The sequence below is a fragment of the Balaenoptera ricei genome, chromosome 1 (assembly GCF_028023285.1).
Source record: "Balaenoptera ricei isolate mBalRic1 chromosome 1, mBalRic1.hap2, whole genome shotgun sequence".
NCBI lineage: Eukaryota > Metazoa > Chordata > Mammalia > Artiodactyla > Balaenopteridae > Balaenoptera > Balaenoptera ricei.
The window spans coordinates 131,455,915-131,471,907 of NC_082639.1; positions in this window are offsets into that span (position 1 = coordinate 131,455,915).

Sequence of the window (15,993 nt, forward strand, 5' to 3'; positions counted from 1 at the left end):
AGGGTTAAGGAGGTGGTGGGGTGGGAAGGAAGTGTCTGTGGCTATAAAAGAGCAATATGAGGGATCCTTGTGGTGATGGTGTCCTGCATCTTGACTTTATCAGTACCAATCCGGGTTGTAATATTGCAAGATGTTAACTGTTGGGGGAAAGAAAATGGGTAAAAGGATACTAGGGATCTCTCTGTATTATTTCTTAAAACTGCACTTGAATCTATAATTATTTCAAAATAAAAAGTTTAATTTTTTTAAAAAAAGGTTTTCATGTAATTTCACATAAAAATCGAAATCGAAATCTCTGGAAAAATCACAAGATCTGACGCACTTCCACATGCGGGTAAAATAGGCTGGTGTGGAGCGGCAGTTGCAGTTCAAGCTTGGGCATGCCTTTGTCAGTTCATCACAGTCCTCACTACTCCCTATCGTCTCCCTATCACCTAGGCTCAGGATTCTCTGCTATTCATTATCCAGCTTGCCCTGCTCATTTTCTTACATCCAGTAAGAGTCCCCTGCCTGGCCCCTGTAGGCATTTGAATTTTCCACTTTTGTTAACTCAGGTTCCTGACATCAGCAAAGCAGAGTAGAAGCAGAGCTACTCATGCTTATGGAAAGCATGTTAGCTCATGGAAACATTTTCACTCTTTATATCTCATGTCTGAAAACTGTATGCCTGAGACATGATACCATGTAATGGAAACCCTTGAAAGTCAGACAGACCTGAGTTAAAAATCAGGGCTTTCCCAGCTGACCTTGAGCAAATTACTTAAATTTTCAGATTTTCCCTTGCAAACTGGGAACAATAAGACATAACTCAGTCTAAAACACCTGCTACCACAGCATAGGGGCTCATTAATATGCTTTCCCCACAACAACAGGACGCCTCTCTTTTTCTTACGGCTTTGTGATCCCTCCTAGTAACCAACAGCTTCTACTAAAAGAGGTTTGTTCCCACTGGAGCCTTACACATATATTTCCCACTAACTGGGAATTTCTGTGCCACTTTGCTCAGCATCTTTCTAGCTCTAGCTCACCATCCTCACAATAATCCTGCAAAACAGGCACTTACCTGTATTAAGCTCAACTTGCAAATGAGGAATTTGAGGCATAGAATTATTTGGTTATTTAAGCTTTAGCCAATAAATCTGACTCTAGAATCTGTGCTTTCAACTAGCTTTTCCACCGCCTCTCTGTTTCAGGCTTGGCAGAGTTCGGCAGAGCTTTTCTTTCCAGCCTCTCCCCAGGGACTAGCCTATGCCTTTTGCGTGATCTTGCACATTATAAAGGTAAGGCTGACAATGATATATTCCTGGTCAGCCTCGGTTTACAGCCTTGGAAAGACTTTGAGAACCCCATCTCTGTTTCACCCTCCTTCCCTGACACGTGAAATCTTTCGGGGTGAGCATGTGACTCAGGTACCTGTAGGCTGGGCTGTGTTGGGAGATTTTCAGATACCGCTGGCCCAGCACAGGGTGTTATTATCAAGGACGTTTCCCTACAGCAGCTTTATTGGCATCTCTTTCACAATCCGATGATCTTTTATTGGCACTAACTTATATTGGCAAAGAGAAGGGGACAAAAAACACACAAAACAGGCTGAGTGAAATATCACCTCTCCCCTGAGGATCGGTTGCTGGCTGAGCCGCTCAAAGCTTGTCACTCACCAGAGGTGAAGAGACTCAGGAAAAACAAGCACTCCCTGGCTCTTGACAGAGTGTCCAGGAGCTTCCCAGGATATGAAACCAGAGAAAGGCCTTCAGCTAATTTCTCAATGGTTAAGACTCTCCAGTAAGACAAAGCTGGATTTGATTCCTGGCTTTCCACTTCTTAGCTGTGTCAACTTGGCCATGGTTCTTAACCTCTCTTGCTAAGCCTCAATTTTCCCATTTTTGTAAAATGGGCATAATAATCATAATAATGCCTTCCCTACAGGGTCTTCAAAGGAAATATGTGAGGTGATCCAGGAAATGTGATTATACACAGTCAGCACTCAATAAATGTTAGTATTATATTAGTGGTGAAATTTGTGATAAGCCAGAAAAAAATAATAGCCATTAGTATTGTTAAAAGTGATAGGATTTGTAATATGCCATGGAAAAAGTGGTGGTAGTAATGGTGGTGGTATTTTAGCCATTATCAGCAAAAAAAAAAAACCAGAGGAAAAAAATGACAAAACCTCAAAGAGTGTCCCAGGGGAAGCTTTCTTCCCACATAAGTTGTATTTGTCAGAAATTCTCTGCATTTGAATATTTTAAAATTAAAACATGTTTTCCTATTAGATTATAATTCCAGAACTGTTTTCTCTTCAATTTTGTTAAATTCAATCTTTTCTTTAAATAATGGTCTGGCTTCATCTCTTTCTTTGTGACTTTGGGCAACATTGTTTACCTCTTTCAATATCAATTTTCTTATCTAAAAAATTAAGTTCCGGAATCACCTGAGATAATGGACATGAAAGTGCTTTGTAAAAGTAAAAACCTCCCCCTTCCCCATAGAAATGCTGAGTTATAATGGCTCCAGTTCTACTCTCAGTTGTGTTCCTTACTTAAGACATTTGTGAAGTATACTTTCAATTAGAAAATAACAACCATTTAATTTCTTCTATAAGTTTGAATTTTGTGTAGCGTATTATCTTAAAAGAAGACAAAACTTTGGAGAAAACTGTGCTAATGAGGTACAAGCATTTAGTGTGAAGAATATTTGACACACTTGATTAATACCTTAGGAAGGTGATAAAATTCTCCCCATTTACAGGAAGGCAGACCAATAGTTGAAGAACAGAAGGATTTCTGAGAGGTTATCACAGAATCAGTCTCTTTGACTTCAGTCTCTCCTGTTTCCAAGACAGCCTGGAAAATATGACCAAATTAATCCTACTAATATATTGGTTTTCATCGTATTGCTCCCTTGCTCAGGAGTTCCCAGGAGTCTTTATCTACATGAAAAGCTCCAGCTCCTTAGCCTGATATTTCACTATCTTACTTTATAATATGGCCCTACCTCCCTTCTATGGCTTGGTCCCTGCCTTTCTCCATAATTTGCATATTCTACTCCATCCCTGCTTCATTGTCTCCTGGATAGTGCACGCTTATCTCCTACTCCAAAATTTGTTCATGTTATACCCTCACCTCTTTGCTTCTCCTTTACTCGTTCATCTACTTGAATTCTATCTTCCCCTATTTATTTTCTTCTTTTTACCCATCTATATTTTCTTAGTTTTCTGCAATATTTGTTATTTAAATCCTAGGTGTTCCTAGGGCCTAGCTTCCATACTTCCTTCCTCCAAAGTCCTGGCTGGCTTTGATAACTGCTTCTGTGATTACTATCTGGACCACCTGCCAGAGCTCTTAACTTTCCTGTGGGTGGATCTTTCTCCCCAAAGAGACTGTTTTGCTGTAGGGCCCAGGCCAGGCCTTTTCTTTCCCACGCATTGTGTTTTGTTTGTTCCATGACTCTTTCCAGAAAGGTTTTAGGACAACTTACAAGAACACACACACACACACACACACGCACGCACACAATTACAAAATCAAATAGTAGGAGGCAGAAGAGGGGGCCAATGAAGATAAATAGGCAGTGTAGACTCTGACTTCCTCCAAGGACTCCCATCCCCAGGTACTATGTCCTAATAGCTCATTAATACCTTTTAATGAAACTCTAGCAAGGAAGAAGGAAGAAACCAAATATAAGTAAAAAGAAGAGAAGATGTAAAGAAAGAATCCAAGATCTTTAATCCTCCATTCATTCATTTATTCCATCATTCAGTAAAAGATTTTAAGTACTTTTATGCACCATGTACTGGTTATATAACTAGTCCCATAACTTAAGTGACCCTCTTCATCTATTTAGCCTTATTTGTTAGATAATACAAATTTTTTTTTTTTAATAAAAAGGAAGGTTAAACTTGTGTCCCTTCCCTATCGAATATAAAATAAATTTGAAAGAGAGCATTTTTACATAGATAATTCAACATTGAATGCCAGGGCTGGCCCATATATTTGAAATCTAAAGCTAATTTGCAAGTTAAACATTGATCCTAAAAGAGGCGAAGTGTTTTCTGAATTTTCTTTATGTTTCATGAGTGCTAAGTTTTCAGGGAAATTTGCATTTATGAAGAGAATTGGATAAATCTAATGACCAATGAATATATAAAAATTAGTCAACCTGACTGGTATCAAATTATTGGAAGTGATACAATTTTTAAAGATAATGTGAAACCACAATGAAATCCCACTACATACCCACAAGAACATCTAAAATTTAAAAGGTTTTAAACACAAAATATTGAAAAGAATTTAGAACAAACAGCACTCTGATAGGTGTATGAATTGGTACAACCATTTTGAAAAACAGTTTAGCAGTTTCATAAGAAGTTAAAATGAACATCTACCCTATGATCTAGGAATTCCACTCCTAGATATTTGTCTGAGAAAAATTAAAAGAATTGTCTACAAAAGAATGTTCATAGCAACTTTACCCATAGTAGCCAAAGTTGGAAACACTCCAGATGTTTGTCAACAGAAGAATGAATAAACAAGCTTTTATATAGTCATACAATGGCAAAACACTTACCAATAAAAAAGTAACAAACTACTGATATGTGAAACAGCATGGATAAGTTTCAAAAATATTATACTGAATGAAAGTGTATAGTGTATGATTCCACTTATATGAAATTCTAGAACCTACAGTGATGGAAATCAGATCAATATTTGCTTCTTAGGGGATAAAGGGAGTTGACTGGGAAGAGGCACAGGAAATGCTCTGGTAGGACTAAAATATCCTGTGTCTTGATATACATTCATGAAAATTGATTGACAGTAGTTATACTTAAAATCTGACCACTTCACTGTATTCAATTATAACTCAATAAATCAATCAAACTTTAAAAAATAATGCTGAGGGAAATTTTGGGAGATAGAAATACTCTAAAACTGGATTTTGGTGGTGGTTGAAACTATATGCATTTATTAAAAATCATTGAACTGTTCATTTACAATGAGTAAATTTTATAATATGTCAGTTATACCTCAATAAACTGTTGAGTAAAAAGATAATGCCTTCAGTATTATACTGGAAGTATAGCTAATACAATAAAACAAGAAAAGGAAATAACAGGTATATAGATGGGGAAGAAGAAATAAAACAGTCTTTGTTTGCAGATGACATGGTCATCCATGTTGAAAATCAAAAACAATTTAAAAAAAAAAAAACCCTCCTGGAACTAATAAGTGATTATAGCAAGATGACAGGATACAATGTTAATATACAAAAGTCAATCACTTTCCTATATACCAGCAATGAAAAAGTGGAATTTGCAATTAAAAACACAATACGATTTATATTCACACCCCCAAAAATAAAATACTGAGGTATAAATTTAACAAAATATGTACAAGATCTATATGAGGAAAACTACAAAGCTCTGATGAAAGAAATCGAAGAAGAACATAATAATTAGATATTCCATGTTCATGGATAGGAAGACTCAATATTGTCAACATGTCAGTTCCTCCCAAATTCATCTGTAGGTTCAATGTAATACTAATCAGAATTGCAGCGAGTTATTTTGTGTATATCTATAAAATAAGTCTAAAGTGTATATGAAGGGACAAGACACCCAGAATAGCCAATACAATATTGAAGAGGAACAAAGTTCAAGGACTGAAGCTACCTGACTTTACGACCTACAATAAAGCTACAGTAATCAAGACAGTGTGTTATTGATGAAAGAATAGACAGATCAGTTGAACAAAATAGAGAGCCCAGAAATAGGCCCACATAAATACAGTCAACTTTTCTTTCACAAAGGAACAAAGGCAGTACAATGGAGCAAAGATATTCTTTTCAACAAATGGTGCTAGAACAACTGGACATCCACAAGCAAAAAAAATGAATCTAGACATAGACATTACACCCTTCACAAAAATTAACTCAGAATGATCATAGACCTAAATATAAAACTCTTAGAAAATAGCATAGGAGAAGACCTAGATGACCTTGGTTGTGGTGATAACTTTTTAGATACTACACCAAAGGCACAATCCATGGAAGAAATAATTGATAACTGGACTTCATTAAAATAAAAAAACTTCTGCTCTGCAAAAGACAGCATTAAGAAAATGAGATGACAAGCCACAGACTGGGAGAAAATATTTGCAAAAGACACATCTGACGAAGGACTGTTATCCAAAATATATAAAGAACTCTTAAAATTCAACAAAAAGAAAACAACCCAATCAAAAAATGGCCAAAGAACTGAGCAGACAGTTAGTAGACCTTAGCAGACACTTTGACAGCTTCTTACAAATCTACACATACTTTTACCATATGATCTAGCAGTTGAGCTCCTCGGTATTTACCAAAAGAAATTAAAAACCTACGTCTACACAAAAACATGCACACATATTTTACAGCAGCTTTATTCATAACTGCCAAAACTTGGAAGCAACCAAGATGCCCTTCAGTAGGTGAGTGGATAAATAAACTATGGTACAACTAGACAACGGACTTTTATTCAGCGCTAAAAGAAATGAGCTATTAAGCCATGAAAAGACATGAGGAAACTTAAATGCATATTATTAAGTGAAAGAAGCCAATCTGAAAAGGCTAATACTGTGTGCTTCCAATTATATGATATTCCAGAAAAGGTAAAACTGTGGAGACAATAGAAAGATCAGCGGTTTCCAGAATTTTTGTTGAGGGACGGGGGGAGTGGCAGAGGAGAGATGAATAGGCATAGCACAGAGGATTTTTAGGGCAGTCAAAATACTCTGTACAATACTGTAATGCTAGATGCATATCATTATACATTTGTCCCAACCTACAGAATGTGAAAAACCACCCGTGAACCCTAATGTAAACTATGGACCTTAGATGATTATGATGTGTCAATGTAAGTTCATCAATTGTAACAAAATGTGTCACTCTGGTGGGGGACGTTGATAATGGGGGCTAAAATGTGGGGGGGCAGGGGTGTATATCTGTACCTTCCTCTTCATTTTGCTGTGAACCTAAAATGCTCTAAAAAAATAATGGCTTTCAAAAAGATCAGGCACATGGCTATTGAGGTACAGAGAAAAATAATCACTTACAGACTTCTGGGTACAGTTTTTCTTCAGAGCAATTTAATGATATATATCAATAGCCTTAAAGTAAGGATGCTCTCTGACCAAGAAATTCCATTTTAGTAAAATTTACCCTGAGAAAATAATGGAGGGAATGCACAAAGATTTAAAGATATGCATTGAACTGAATGGTCATTTGTTATAGTTAAAAGTTGGAAGCAACTTAATGTCAGCCATAGCATATGACTGAAATAATTGTGTATGAATGTGTGTACAAATAGTAGCTATTATAATAAAGTTGTAAATTAATATTTATCAACATGGAAAGTGGTTCACAATATACTAATAGAAAAAGGTTGGAGAAAATATGCAGAAAAGAGAATAATTAGTATTATTGTATAGTACTTTTAGTAGTATATAGTAGTAGTACTATATAGAGAGTTCCGTAAGGATCTACAGCAAGGTGATAAGGATAGGTATCTCTGGGTGGTAGGATTATGGGGGTAACTTTCTAGTCTTTCACAAAAATTACATGTGCCTTTTACAAAAGATATATGTGTATATATATATATAAATTTCAAAATCTTTAAAATGAGTTAATAATGGGAAAAGACAGAGATCATCAGGACTGTGGTACATGTATGGTACATGTGATAAATATGGGGTTCTTGTGAGTTCTGAAAATTTGGTGCACGCTACTTTATGCAATAGATGTGTATAAACTAGGTTGCACTTTCCATTGTGCTAATGGAAGAAAAATCTGCAAGTAAGGTAAAGAATCATTTGATCATGTGAGTAACTATCACCTCATGTTTCTGTCTTAGAAGTTCACAACATTCTAACTTTTAGTATTGCTTAAAACAGAAAATACCCAAATCATTATTCTTTTGTAATGTCCTGGTCAAGTTATTTATCGCAATCATTTTAAGAAAGCCCTAGGTCAGTGTTGTGTTTTACTTACCCTATTTACAGGGTACTATCACCTTCTCAACCATTCTGGGAACAGCCCAAAAGGGAAGAATTCATGTGCTTAGCTGGAGTAACTGAAACTCGTCTACATAAGCAGGCAGATTTCATCTGCCTCCAACAGACCCTGGTCAGGAAACAAAGCAATCTCCCTGTCCAAGAGAAAAACAAAGAAAGAGGCACATCTGGGTAAAATCTAACACTCAGAACGTTCCTTCATGGAGACAAGAAATAAAAGCATCTAGAGTGCGCTGTTCTCCAGAGAACCTGAGCTCTAAACGTGGGTCAGCTTGGCCTGGCACTGTCCCCATCTCAAGAGAGAATGAAGCTGAAACTCAGAAAGGGCGACTTGCCCAGTTATGCCAAAAATCAGTGGTGAGGCTATGATTAGAATCCTTTGTCTCCCAAAGTGCTGGAAGCTCTAATAGGTAAAGCACACAGTGTGGTGTGATGAAAAGACTACCTGACAAGTCAGGAAACCTGAGTTTCAGAGTTGGCTTTGTCACTACCTACCCTTTCGGGGACTGTTCCTCTTCGTGCACAACATGAGGAGGTCCTACTAGAAAATATACAAGGACTTCTCCAGATCGAACATCCTAGAGTTTCTAATTAGCTCACACCCTCCCCTTCCCTGTCTCTTCAGGTTTAATCCTTTGGGGCATTCTTGCCCCTCTATCCTCCCTCGGTCCATGGTTCTCTTGGGCACACCTGTCCTGTGATCTCCAAGCCGTACAAGGTCAGAAGGATGTTCCCTGGGCTGCCCGAGCAGGTGCTGAAACGTTTCCCCTGTTGCTGCTACCATTTAGCTAGAGTCATATTAATTTTTTTTTTTTTCCTAACTGGATTAACAAGGCACGCATATGTCTGTAGACAAAGCTCCACTGAATACATTTTCAGAGTAAATAAAAGTTTAATTTTCTTTAAACAGACATCAAGTGCTTGAGGATGTGTGAAGTCTGGAAGAGTGATTTCTTCAGGCAGCCTGCCTCTCCCAGGGGACGGGGCTGCCCAAGTCTTGACCCAAAGAGGGAGAAAAGTATGGGCACAGGGGGAGAGGGTTCTGCCACATTCAGCTAAACCAGATCGCAACCCAAGTGAAAAGAGAGACAGAGAGAACTAGGTTGTGTTATCAATCAGTTTTCAACTTCAGTTAACTTTATTGGCGTGACAAGGTAGACACATTGCCAAAGTCAATACAGTAGGTCTGTGTGCATAAAGCAGGCTTTAGTGCTAATGGAGGTTTTAATGCCAGACATTCTGTCCTGTAAGTGTTCCTAATGTCCTTCTTGGTCCCCAGCTGCCACATGTTGTGGTTATAATCTTGCTATGGAAGGTCATAGGATTTAAGTTTAGGGTCCTCAAACCAAACTTATGGTAAGGGTCTTCTCTCCTGAAACCCTTTTATACTATTGAAAAACCTTGTGAACTTATATTTTTATTTTGTATAATATATAGTAACCAACAATAAAAATAGACAAGTAGTTTCAGGTAGGATATTGTTAAAATAGTTCACTTCCTAGGCAGGTTTTTAAAGTAAAATTTATCACTAAGGAAAGTATCTAAAATTTCCGTATCAAAAAATCTTGCTGTAATGTTTACATTTCTAGTAGACACCTAATTAAGCTGTTAATATCTAGGATCATCCCGCAAAGCACCTCCATTCTTAGCAGAAATGAGGATATGACTGTTTTCTGGTTGGACAAAGTTTTATTTCATGATTTTAGCAGCACAGATATGTACTATGTTCTCATTACCAAGAGCCCAGCCCAAGCCGCCAGGCTGAGAAGCAGAGCAACACATGAAATATAAATTATAGACAATAGATGATATCAGATCATGAGCAGATCGTGAGTCTGGCCAGCAAGTATGTGATAATGGCTAAGCTTAATGTGTAAACAAATAGTTGTTTTAAAGGAGATGAAAGGTGGGAATGTAACATATGTTTCAGATACAACACATTTTATGGCACAAGCTACCATTTGGGGTACATGACCTATGGTACATCACCTTCACCCCACGGCAGCATGCACTAAATATATTATGGGCCTATTATTTTTTGTGAGCTGCCTGTATTAAATGACTGACTGAATGCATTCATACCTTCAAAAGCTAGAATACTTCAGCTGCAAGGAACCTGCTAAATCAGCTAGTACAATTCCTCTCATTTTACAAAAACTGAGATCTAGATACTTTTGTTTGCATGTTTTGTTTAAGGTCAACATTTAAGTACTAAGGTGATACTGGAATTCTAAGATCTCTTGACTCTTAGAACAGTTAATGTTCCATTATACCAGAATCGTACTGCACACTTGGCTTCTGTACTTTGCCCTCGACATATTCACATAAAAGTTAAAACAAGTGTAGAAAGAGGCCAATGTCCACCAACAATAAATCAACCAGCTGGTAGATTTTTCCACTTCTCCTAGCAATTTACATGTTCATTTCAGTAGTCTTTATAAGGAAAGCAGTTTACTTATTGGTTGGTTAATTTAACTGGTTAAAGATACCCTGCAATTTAATGTAAAGACCAAGACATAATCAAAGTCTTCTTTATTCTGTAAGTTTAATAAGCATTCCCAAAGGAAGGTCATTGCTGTTATTATTACTAACATAATCACAACATCAGTTATATGAGAAAGAAGATATATAAGATATATATATGTGTGTGTGTATATATATATACACACACACACACACACACACATATATATATGCCTTCTAGCCTTCTAAATATTTGACTAGTTCTTCAAAACGTATATTTTTCAAAGCGACTCAGAATGACTGGTGAGAGTGGTACAGGGGAACAGATTTGTCAGAGTGTAAATGACAAACAATCCAGCTGTGAACTTTTTCCCCCTAGTCAAAGGCCTTGGGGAATTAACAAGTTGCTTGAGTCAGGGCCTTAAATATTTATGTACACTCCAAGTGTTCTTATGTTTGAGATCGTTACTAATTTTAAAGATGTCCAAATTAAGGGGCTGGGATAAAATCAAGAACTAAGATCAACCAGTTAAGATCTCCATTTCCAAAGCATTGGGAGCTATTACCTAGAAGAATAGCACATCATACTTTGATCAGGGAAATTAAAATGTTCTCCCAAGCTATTCTATTTGTAAAACCTTTTCCAAATTGAATTCCAGTTGCAGAAATATTTTTGGCAGGTCAACAGCAGGGGCTGAGAGCCTGGTCTGTGCCAGCTTTGCTGACTGCAGCAACCAGGGGTGGAAAATCTGGGCTGGAGGAGGAGAAGCAAGAGCTGGTTAGACAGATCCCACACGAGGGAGGACAGATGGTGGCTAGGCAGCTTGTTTTAGCCACCGGTCTCCCCCGTCTGCTCCCTTGACTCTAAGACATAGAGAGTCGCTACACTGAAAAATGCATGTTAAAGTCAGAGGTGGCTGGGAGAGAGGGAGAAAGATGTATCGGGTCCTAAGGCTTTGTGTAAGCCACTCCCTGAGGTCCAGAGAATCTGAAGGAGGTGTAGTGGGAGCAGGACCCTGGACCAACTAGAGGTGTCCTAAAGTCCACGCTGGAGCCAGACTGGTACTCCTACTAAACCTTGGCTTTGCTACAAGCTGGCCCAGCGCTCATGGCCAGGTCTTGGTGTCCTCCTGTGGAACAGAATCAATTTCACACATGAGCAGAGAGGCTACTCTGTGACTATGATGCAGTAAGACCAGAATAAGAACACTCTGTGATCACGTCTGAACAGACAGAAACGTGAACATTGCCCAAACCTTCAAAATGACTCAATATCCCCTATCCTGACTAATATGCATGACTGCTATTTCTTTACCAGTTACCTCTTTAATGTTGCTTTAGTCAACCTCCTGAATTACCTCTGCTTCCTGGCACCATTCAATTCAGAGCAAAGCCCTGCCTCTATAAACCCTACCCCAAATCATCTAACACAAGCAAGCCCAAGTCCTTTCCTTGGTCCTTTCTTTTTCTTTTCTTTTTTTTGGTAGTTATATCGAAATTTGATTTTTTTAATTGAAGTATAGTTGATTTACAATGTTGTGTTAGTTTCAGGTGTACAACAAAGTGATTCAGATATATGTATCTGAATATATTTTTAATATATAAAAAATTTTCAGATTCTTTTCCATTGTAGGTTATTACAAGACATTGAATATAGTTCCTTGTGCTATACAGTAGGTCCTTGTTGTTTATCCATTTTATATATAGTAGTGTGTATCTGCTAATCCCAAATTCCTCATTTATCCTTCCCCTTCCCCTTTGGTAACCATAAGTTTTTTTTCTATGTCTGTGAGTCTGTTTCTATTTTGTAAATAAGTTCATTTGTATCATTTTTTTAGATTCCACATATAAGTGGCATCATATGGTATTTGTCTTTCTCTATCTGGCTTACTTCACTTAGTATGATAATCTCTAGGTCCATCCATGTTGCTGCATCCTAAGTCCTTTCTAACACCTTCTTACTGACACACCCTATGGTTGCCCATGGTGAGGAGCTCCATCTTTGCAAGGAGCAGTAAACCCAACTTGTTCAACTACAGATGACTCCTGCTGGTCTTCACCTGAAAGGCCAAGTGACAGTAGTGTCTGTTCTGTGCCAAGCTGTGTGCTGAATTCTGGGCCTGCAACTCCGAACAAATCACCTTGTCCTGTCCTCAGGAAGCTCACAATCTGATGGTGGAGACAAGGGTGCAGCAGGCAGAGACTCTAACCTCCAGAGTCGTTAGGAGTCAAACAAAATTCACCAGAATATCAAATTAAATAGCCCTAAGGGTGGTATGATACTGAGAATATGAAAGAATAGAAAACTCCCTCAAAGTCAAATTTATTTATTATTAGCAAGAAGATAATGGTTGCAGATCTTCTAATTCCATCAAGTTCAAGTTAGAGTTACTATACTTATAAATGTATTTATAAATCTTAAGGTACCAAAGAAGTACAAAATCCAGTCAAGTGAGCAGCAAGAATGAGAGCTTCAGACTTCTTGAGTAAACAAAGAATTAGATGAAGTGGCCAGGAGCCTAGATGACCAACCTCTCTAGTGTGAAAGCCTACATGTTTATAACCGTTAAATAAAGCCCATCATGGTCATGCACAAGCCCATGTCCTGGCCAAAACCCTGCTCCTAAGTAACTGAGATGGCAACTGTGTTCCTTGAGGGAGGGTGTGTGCTTCTTAACACCAGGGAAAGTGAGAAGTAAGTATGGAAAGATATGAGAGAACCAAACCATAGTATTGATAATTTTGTATTAAGAAAGAAATTGTGTATATTTGCTCTTTGTGTATTGGTAATTCTTAAGAGAATTGGGCCATTAGAGGCATAGCCTTGAAATGTTAATTTAAAATACTTGATGAGTAATTGATGTGGGGTAGTTGGTGTGGAGTTTTATGTTTTAAATTGAAAGTTGAATTCTTAAGTTTACTGAAACATGTAAGAGAAGTTTAGGACCCTATATTTATAAATTTAAGAGGTTAAATGTATATAAATTTTTTTTTAATTTTTTAACATCTTTATTGGAGTATAATTGCTTTACAATGGTGTGTTAATTTCTGCTTTATAATGAAGTGAATCAGCTATACATATATCTCCATATCTCCTCCCTCTTGCGTCTTATATTGAAGTACTCCAGAAAGTTTTGTTAATTGAATATGTGTGTGTGTGTATATATATATATAATATATATATATTTATTTATTTCAGATATATATACATATATTTCAGAAGGTCTATGAGGATAAGAAATTGGGACCAGGGCTGGCAAACTCTGAATACGTGTATATATATATATATATACACATATATATATATTTATATATGAAGTGGTTGCTAAACTCAGCTAGACCAAAAAATGAAATAATTACATATGTAAGCTGAGCCAAAAAAAGCTATGTTTTTCAAATTTTAACTTTAATAAGTGGAATATTAACATTTAATCCAAAAAGTAAACCTTTGTGGTGTTTTGGTTTGTTTCTTTTTTTAATTTTTTTTTTATTGAAGTATAGTTGATTTACAATGTTGTGTTAATTTCTGCTGTACAGCAAACTGACTCAGTTATAAACATATATACATTCTTTTTTATATTCTTTTCCATTATGGTTTATCCCAGGGTATTAAATATAGTTCCCTGTGCTATACAGTAGGACCTTGTTGTTTATCCATTCTATATGTAATAGTTTGCATCCGCTAACCCCAAACTCCCAGTCCCTCCCTCCCCACCCCCCTCTCCTCCTTGGCAACCACAATTCTGTTTTCTGTGTCCATGAGTCTGTTTCTGTTTCATAGGTAGGTTCATTTGTGCCATATTTTAGATTCCACATATAAGTGAAATCATATGGTATTCGTCTTTCTCTTTCTGACTTACTTCACTTAGTATGATAATCTCTAGTTGCATCCATGTTGCTACAAATGGCATTATTTTGTTCTTTTTTTATGGCTGAGTGGTATTCCATTGCATATACGTACCACGTCTTCTTTATTCATTCATCTGTTGCAACAAGTAAACCTTTGAATAATATTTTCTGCTCAAAAGTCCCTTTCAATGGCATCTAGAAACTCATATGAGCATAAGCAGATGTCATAGTGTATGAAAAGTGCTGTGAATGGGGAAGGATAACATACGCTATAAGAACAAGGAGAGGGACCGTATTTGAGAGTTTGGAAGGGGGCTATTAAAAGAGGAACAGGTAAACCAAAAAAAGTGTGAGGATGGAAGGGAGGAGGGCCGAGCCACAGGAAGTTTATTCACTTACAAATACTGAGTCTGTAATAGACACCAAACTAGGGGCTGGGGAGACAGTAGCAAAGGAAACAGGATTCCTTCCTCACGGAGCCCAAGGCCAGGAGGTAAGAGGGAGCTCGGTGTCTTGGGGGGGAACATAAAGAAATTCAGTGTGAGGAAGCCCGTCCTGGGGGGGGTGGGTAGGAGAGGATCCCACGAGGTCTCCTGGACAGTCAACCTCAGGGCACTAATGGATACACGTCAAGTACCTAATGTGGTGCTATGAGCTTGAAGCCCCAGCAAACCATTCCTTCTTCTTCAGAGTGTCCCTTATTTAAGTTCTTTTTGCTTTGGGGGTCAGAGCCTATTTGTAAGTCAAACATTTAAATGTTCCTGGGGCTCACCCCCTGAACTTCCTAACTACCAACCCCTTAATCCAAGGGTCCCTGCAGCCTAAACAGACCGAGGGCAAGTAAGAAGGTCACCTTTTGCTTAAGCCTGAGGTCCCGGGCTACAGGAACTGGCATGATTTGTTCATAAAGACCCCTGACGACCCGGAGGAGGATGGCCCTTGTGTCTCAGGGGTGCCATGGGGACTGCTGGCTGGGTTAGTGGATACTCTGCAGATAATGGCTCTTTTAAAAAAGAAAATAGATCCTATTTTCCAAAGGCCAAATAGGTAATGAGGTGACAGTAAGGAGTGGGGAAACAGAAGGTCTATGAGGATAAGAAATGCGGACCAGGGTTGGCAAATTCTGACTAAAGAAGAATGGGGACAGAAATGACTCCAGGATGAGGGAGTTTGAGAGCCATTCCGACCCACCCCAGGGTTTAAGCCTCCCCCAGAGGATGTTGACTTCACTCATACAAAGTATTTTATACAAAGAACGGTAGATCTGGGATTCTCAAGATTCATTTTCAATTTTATAGGCTACTGCTTTCAAACAACTCTAAGCTACATCACACATCTAATGGAGTGGATGTGTGTCTCAGGGGGAATTATCGAGAAGCATTCCCTCCAAAGGTCCTGGGGACACTGAAACGGGCTCCATTTAAAGACCCATTTCCATCAGCATGTGCAGACCTTCTCTGTGTGTGTAGTCCTTTTCATCTGAGGTTATCAGGACATGAAAGCCTCTCACTCCTGGGAGTGCCATCTGGGATTGTCTGGTGGCTATCTGGCTGTAAGGACTCTGGACATTATCCCCAATTCTCCGTAGAAAAATTGTCCTGTGTTTCATGTCAACAATAGTTGAACCAAACTGCCT